Raw genomic sequence first — 8,009 nt, 5'->3', positions numbered from 1 at the left:
GGTCTCTTTCCCACATTAGGGTTTTTATCCAAAATATTTACTCCCTAAGTTTAATGGCGTGAAAACATATAGCCTAAAGCGTGACGTAAGTATAGGGTTTTTTTATTAAAAAAAGAATTATTCAAAAATATACTGTAAACGCTGACATCTTAGGTAACAAAGAAGTGTGTGCTTACGCTTTATTATATAATAGTATAGATTATATTTTTAGATTTATATATTTATGCTAATCCTGACTAAATTTAGAGTTTACTTTTATGTTCTTTCCAATTATACAAATTTTATTTATTCCAAATACTAACTAAAATATATATATTTCAATTAACCTTACAAATGTGGGACATAATTTTTTTGGGCCATCAAAACATTTTATCAGATTATGTGCGTGCCCATTTTTTATCACGCGATATATCGAATGTCCATTAAATTTTATTGTCACCCTAGTAGATAAACAAAGCAAATGCGCACATGTAAACGCTTGGCCTAATTTGTACACGAACGTCAGAGGCCTAAAATGATGCCACACGTGTTAAACGGCCAAAAATGTTTAAAAGTTCAATAAATAATTGAAACAATTGCCTATTGTTTTTGCTTTTCTAGCGTCCTGGGCGATTTACAATGCGCCATCTTATACCACTTGCTGTTGCTCACGACTTTATTCACGTGAAATTATAAAAAATATAGCCTATGTCAGTGACAACGTAGCTGTTTAATGGTGAAAGAATTTTTGAAATCGCCCTACTATACAAATCTTTCCTCTTTATAATATTGATATAGATGATAGGGGATGGGCTAATGCTGGGTTTCCAAAGTTTCCACTCATTTTATCACTAGATTTCGCCCGCGGCTCTGTCCGCGTGGAATTTAAAAAAACAAAGGTAAGTAGCCTATGTGTTCTTCCAGACTATCCACTACATCTATGCCAAATTTCGGCAAAATCGTTTAGGCGTTAAACTCTAACAAACATCCATCCATCCATCTAAACATTCACATTTATAATATTAGTAAGAAGTAACATTACCTAATAATTCATTCGTGTAACTTGACCTATATCTCAACGGAGTAAAACGTACTTCGGAAACGCATTTCATGAAAAAAAACTAAAAACTAACGAATGGTTAAACGTAGCTGGGAAACCGGAGGTTAATAAAGCGTTATTAACACTTACTAATAGGGACAAAACAAGCAAAAAAACTTAGTGGTTCCGTTCAAATCATATAGAAATAGCAACTTCGTTACCCGAAGCGCCATCTAGCGTACGTTTATCTTGGTATGTTCTATTTTAGGCGCGCAATCGTCGCTTGGCGGGAAAGTGGGCCGTTAACGAGTCGAGTTAAACATCTCAGCAATGTAGAACTTGTTGTTTTCACATTTATGAAAATACGTTTTAATTTTGCAATACTAATATAGTAAATATTTAGGTGTAGATGTAAATAATAGTAAAATTATTAAATACTAGTTCCCGTGCAATCTCATCCGCATAAAATTATTTTACTGTTCACATGTGTCAAATTGTCAATTGCTAATGTCAAAATGACATGATAACAAGCATGGCAACCTTGCTTCCTTAATGTTGGCAGCTTGTAATTTATGGTCCCTTTCTCACGAGGTTTTTTCAAATTTATTTATCCCCCAAGTTTAATAGCGTAAAAACATATAGCTTAAAGCGTGTCGTAAGTGTAGGGCTTTTTATTAAAGAAAGAACTATTCACAAATATGCTGTTATTACTGACATCCTACGATACAAAGTAGTGTGTGTTTACGCTTTATTATAATAGTATAGATTAATGCAAATATCATTGAATGAGGATGGCTACTAAGTTAGAGGAAGAGTGTGAAAGAGGATATGCTTAAGAAAGGAGTGGATTCAAATATGACGGCTGATAGAGATGTATGGAAGAGCACGTACTGTGCCGACCCTCCGTAAGGGATAAGGACAAGTTGATGATGAGATATACAATTATACAAGACAAGTTACAGCAAATGGACTTAATAAGTAGAGTTTTAGATTGAGAAAATTTTACATTTGTTTATTCACGTAATAGATATCGGGTTCGACGCCCTATAGTTTTCAACAGAACTAAAATAGTCTGGCGCGTAAATGTTTTCTTCATAATATTTACTGTTTGGAGAAATTACAAAGGTCATTGCGTAAGTAATGCTTCGTTTAGATCAGTGTTCTAAGTGGGCGAAGATCTAGATGGGGGCGTTATAGGGCCCCAGAAAAAATCGGGGGAGTTGATGTGAGTTATGGGAGCGATGTATAATTTGTAATTTCTTTTGTTTTATATAGTATTATAAATTTCACTAAAATTGTATAAAAAATGGGGGCGCTGAAAAATCATTGATTTACAAATGGGGCGGTAAAAGAGATAATTTTGATATACTCTGGTTTAGATCATACGCTGAAATTGGGTAAATAAAGAAACGTCTAGAACATAGAGGCCATTATCGTTTTTTTATTTTTTTTTTTACTTTTTTAATGAATGTTATAAACTAAAATGTAGTGACAATGCATAAGAGTAGCTAATATTATTACAGTTATATAAAACTATGACTAGATATATTTCCTAATTATTCTTCTACTAGCTTTTGCACGCGACTCTCCGCGTAGAATTAAAAAAAAAATAAGCTATGTATTCTTCCAGAGTTTCTCTACATCTATGTTGCATTTCATCGAAAACTGTTAAGCAGTTTAGACTACCTCTAACAAACATCCATCCAAACTTCCGCATTTTTTTAGTAACAATGTTTAATAGATCAATAACTATTATCTTTCCAACACTTTTTTTAACCTCAGTGTAAGCTCATAGTTAAATTTAACCCAGTGACAAATTGTTTCACGGTCGACGCCATATTTCAAATACTTGGAACCTTCTCGAAAGTTATACGAAATGTAAACAAGCAACAAATGTCTTTATATCACTAGCTGCTGCACGTGACTTCGTCCGCGTGAAATTAAAAAATATAATCCAAGTTACTCATTAATAACTTAGCTTTTTAATGGTGAAAGAATTTTTGAAATCGTCCTAGTAGTTTTTGAGTTATTCCAATAAATACGAATATACATCCTCTTTATAATATTAGTATAGATAGCTATTGCTGGCAACTATGCTCGCGTGAAATTAAAAAAAAACAATAGAAAATGTAGCCTATGTTACTCACAGATAAATTACCTTTCTAACGGTGAATTTTTAAAATCGACTTAGTAGTTTTTACGTGAATCTAATACATACAAAAAAAAAAACAAATTATTATAATATAGATGTGAATGAACACGGGAACTGTTTACAATACACAAAATAGGCTTACAACCATTTAGAGGTTATTATAACCCTGGCAACATTAATGTTAGATTTTTACGCACTATAACGTCATACTGACGGTACTACGGTCACGTAGGCGTCACCTCGACGGGGGGCCAGACCTCTAGTGCGGCCATGAGTTAAACGTGACTTCATACACGACAAGTTCGTTAACTAAATATCGGAAATCAAAACTATCAACTCATCTGCACTAATATAATACGAAAGATTTGTATTTTTGTATGTATTGAAATATCTCAAAAAATACTGGGGCGATTTCAACAATTCTTTCACTAATAAATTGGTCACGGAATAACATAGGTTTTGTTTATTAAAAAATATTTTGCGGACGAAGAAGCGAGCGACAGCTAGTACATTATAAAGCCGATTTCCAAAAATAAACTAACTTTTGCTTACAAATTTAGTTGTGAAACTAAAATAACTTCTATGTTAGTGCAATAAATTCTTGGTGAATTGTTTTTTTTTAAATCGCGAAGTAGTTTTAGAGTTTTACTCCTTACATACAAAAAGAGGAAAAAGTTTTATTCCCTCTTTAATAGTTAAAATATAATTTCTTAAAAATAATGCAAAGGTACATCTTGTAAGCCAAATATCATAATTTATACAAAAAAAATTAAGAATGTGATTATTATTAAAAAAATTAATATGACACATTAAAGAAAAACTCAAGTTTTATTCAAACCTTAAAAATGTAATACTTAATAACATTGCCAAAACATATAAAAACAAGTTGACCTTGTAATGGGTTTTACGAATACTAACATATCAACTTATACGCAATTATTCGTATAGTAAAACGTAATATAACTAACATTAGAACATAGCTTTCGGTCGTGACTCCGTCCGCGTGGAATTAAAAAAAAAACCAAAACTGCCTATGTTATTCATAGATAAATTACCTTTCTAACGGTAAAAGAATTTTTAATATCGCCCCGTAATTTTCGAGTTATTTCAATACATACAAAAATACAAATCTTTCCTCTTTATTGTAGTAATATAGAAGTACAGATTGACAATAAATTTTCATAAGTCACATGTACGTCATGTATTTGTTCCTATAGTAGCTTTTTCTATCAACTCTGTCTGCAAGGAATTAAATGTAAGCAGAGTTTTGTTGCCAGTTTCTCCCAAATAAGAATAAAACCACAAACACTTGACACTGGCCCAATCCACTGTGGGAGAGCCATAAACAAGAAATAGATAGATAGAAGGAATAAAAAATTATGTGTTATTTCCAACTATGTTCTAAATTTGTGCCGAATTTCAATATAGATAGTGCTGTTCCGGAGATACTTTGCAACATCCATCCATCTCTACTTTTGTATTTATGTTATATAAATGTTATATAATATAAAAAAAATATTATATAAAAATATAGAAGTCCACCGGCTGCGGAATCCGATGATTCAAGCAACCAGTGGTCAGAGCTGCAGAGAATATTAGTATTTATAATATTAGTAAGATTTTCTGACACATTTTGTCTATTACTACAGGAATTTCGCTCAAAAATCTAGGTATAGGACTACAGCCCTGTATAAATCTGAAAAGGCCCTAAATTGAGATACGAATATCAGTTTAAGTATGAATGTTGTCGCAGTTGGAACCTACTGTTAAACGCAATTTGCAAATTAACGTAAATATTAACTCAAGTTTGTTTAAACAGCTGTTAATATAAAATCGCAAATAAAATGGCCTTTTACATTTACAACTAGCTGTTGCCCGTGACTTCATCGAGACAATATTAAGACAAAAAAATATATAGACGAATTGAGTCCCTCCTTCTTTTGGGAAGTCGGTCAAAAAGTAGCCTATAATATGCCCATTTATGTTGGCTACCCTTCAATGAAAGTCCCGTTGAAATCTGCACAGCCGTTTCGGAGATAACACGGAACAAACGCGGCTTGCGGACAGACAGACAAATTTTAAATATAATTCTCATTATCAGCAATGCACACATGACCTCCCCGAAATATGAAAATTTTCTTTTGATGTTACAGACAAGTTTATTAAATGTATAGATATCAATAGAACTTTAATGCCTAGTTTGTACCAGGATAGTAATTTAGTACCAAGTAATAATATTCTGATTCTGAATAATGAATTAGTCAAGTAGATTAGAAGTCATATTGTATATTTGAGTAGTTTATAGGGTTCTGAGGAATGTTTTATGGACTTTGAAAGTGAGGCAGCTTATTCATGCTATACACTGGCAAGCTAGTATGTACATCCAGACTATTGCTGGCATGGGTTGACACCAGGGGTCGGCTTTAAGCCTGTATCTTTTCCTCCTGGTAATGGATGCTCCAACATTAAACATACAGGAGGAACCCTGGTGTATCATTTATGCCGGTGATATCATACTTGTTGGAGGATGAATGGAGGAACAGAGCAGGTTGGAAGAATGGCAGGTTTAGAGATGGACTTAAAATCAATAGGACCAATACGGAACACTTATTCTGCGGTTTTAATGCTTGATCAGTTTCTCTCTCTTCATGGGGACAAGGACAAATATTAGATGATCTCTACTATCTATACTAATATAAAGAGGAAGGTATGTATTTTATTCACACAAAAACTACATAGCCGATTTTCAAAATTCCTTCACAATTAGAAAGGTAATTTATCTGTGGGTATTTGATTATTATCTATACTATTATAATAAAGTGTTAACATACACTTTGATGCCTAAGATGTCAGCAATCACAGCATATTTTCGAATAACTCTTTTTTTAATAAAAAGCCCTACACTTACATCATGCTTTAGGCTACATATTCTCACGTCGTTAAACTTATGGGTAAATATTTTGGATAAAAACTCTAACGTGGGAAAGAGACCATAAGTTGTTACCAACATTAAGGAAGCAAGGTTGCCATAGTATGACATCATTTTGACATTTGCATTTGATAATTTGACAAATGTGAACAATAAGATGATTTTTTTTATAATTTTATGCGGATGATGTCGCATGGGAACAGCTAGTAGATTATAATGGATGGATCTACCTTACTAATATTATAAATGTTAAAGGTTGTATGGATGGATGTTTGTAAGATGGTATTTCTTAGTTGAACAGATCACTGTAAAACTTAGTATAGTCTGAAATACATAGGCTACTAAAATCTTTTAAACAGGGTATAAGAAAAGGGTAAATGTTCCATTTACTTTTAACAGACTTTTCACATAACAAATGGATAGGATTATATTAACACTATTGAAACACATAATTCTTCTATTTCAGTTACCTTGTACTAAAATAATGCTATGATAGTATCAGGAAATGATGACAAACCTTAAAATCTATAAATAAATTACGCAATACATACATGTATCAACTTGTTCAAGACAATAATAGAAGCTAACAGAAGTTTCCAGAAAACTATTACTACACTACGATTGACAAAAGCCTTAGTATTGTCGTAAGTTTAAAAAAAGTTTTAGTAAATAGGTTTGCAATATTAGAAATTTCTAAATCTCAACTTTCACTAAAATATTAGAATAAGGTAAAGTCGCATACTTATAAGGCTAGAAGCTTTCGGATTATGCAAATACAGTACAGCTACTCAAAGGACAAAGAACGTAGTTGACCCAAAAACCCTACCAGTTTTGAGGTTATATTAGCCATAAATTATTAAATCTTTGCAATCATTAGTTTAAACATAAACAGATATGTGTAAAGACAACTTCAAACTTACCCGGATGCTTCCGTGGGTGGGTTTTTAGTAGAAAACACCTTATGTTACGACAAATTTTGTTTCTCCGTATGCAACAAGATTCCAATAGAAATTGACAGATAACTGATGGTCGTCCAAAGTTCCAGAAAAAAAATGGCGGAACGATTTTAAACCGATTACGTCATTTCGCGGGAAATTTGAAATTGCCGTTACACTATACATTTATATTAATAATTAATTTAAACGATAGATTAATATTTTCAAAAACTCACCTCATAAAGGAATCCGTAATGTGGAAAACCCAATGGTTTTATAAGCTGGTTAACACATCAGTTATAATTGTCGAATTCAGTCCAAATCCGTGCGCTGTTGCCAAACCGTTATTGCGTCAGATAATGAATATCTTTCTAAAACACACATTTCAATGCACAAAAGCATTCCTTGAATACGTTTCTATTCAATATTAATTGAAATAATGCAAAATGAATGCTTTAACATCAAGATTAAGTAACTTTAGAACAAAGAAAGTACAACAACCGTAAGGGCGGCAACGTCGCTTCCACTTTGATAATGATGAACAAAGAAACTGTTTTTTTTTTCTTCTGTTAAGTCAGTCTTGCTTATTTTACTCGTACAATAATTAAGTTACGTTAAGATATCCAGTTAATAACTTTTTAAAACTTTTAACACAACAATCCTATACGATGAACGTTACGAAATTAACTGACCTAAACTCTACGAACTTCGGTCGTTCGAGTTGTTTTTGTTTCGAGGCTGTGTAGTAAACAAAGATGAAATGTTGCCATAATAAAAAATAGTTAATTTTGGTAGAAAACCTTTACAGCTGTGATATTATTTTTGATGATCGTATTTGTTGCATTCTTTCTACTAGTTTTGACCCGCTACGCCGTCCGCGAGGAATTAAAAAATAATTAAACACGTATGCCCAATTTCATCGAAATTCGTCTAGTCCTTTAGCTTACAAAATCTAAAAATATCCTTTTATCCATC

At 32.4% G+C, this 8,009-nt stretch overlaps 1 protein-coding gene across 2 annotated transcripts in view; it reads right to left on the bottom strand.

The window, feature by feature from the left end:
• The window catches only part of LOC106108007 (cyclin-G1), a 27,212-nt gene extending 19,446 nt beyond the window's left edge, over positions 1-7,766 (bottom strand). The window contains exons 1-2 of one of the 2 annotated variants that reach the window (XM_013289069.1): positions 7,536-7,766; positions 7,271-7,405 (exon numbers count right to left, since the gene is read on the bottom strand). The gene's annotated coding sequence lies outside the window, so the exon portion shown is untranslated. Of the gene's footprint in view, positions 1-7,019; positions 7,132-7,270; positions 7,406-7,535 lie in introns of those variants that run through there. The other variant, XM_013289070.1, reaches the window with a different exon arrangement.
• Between the last annotated feature and the right edge of the window lie 243 nt (positions 7,767-8,009).

The sequence above is a fragment of the Papilio polytes genome, unplaced genomic scaffold, assembly GCF_000836215.1.
Source record: "Papilio polytes unplaced genomic scaffold, Ppol_1.0 DF821845.1, whole genome shotgun sequence".
Taxonomy (NCBI): Eukaryota; Metazoa; Arthropoda; class Insecta; order Lepidoptera; family Papilionidae; genus Papilio; species Papilio polytes.
Note: the sequence above shows the minus strand (reverse complement) of the source record. Positions and strands in the feature narration are given on the sequence as shown.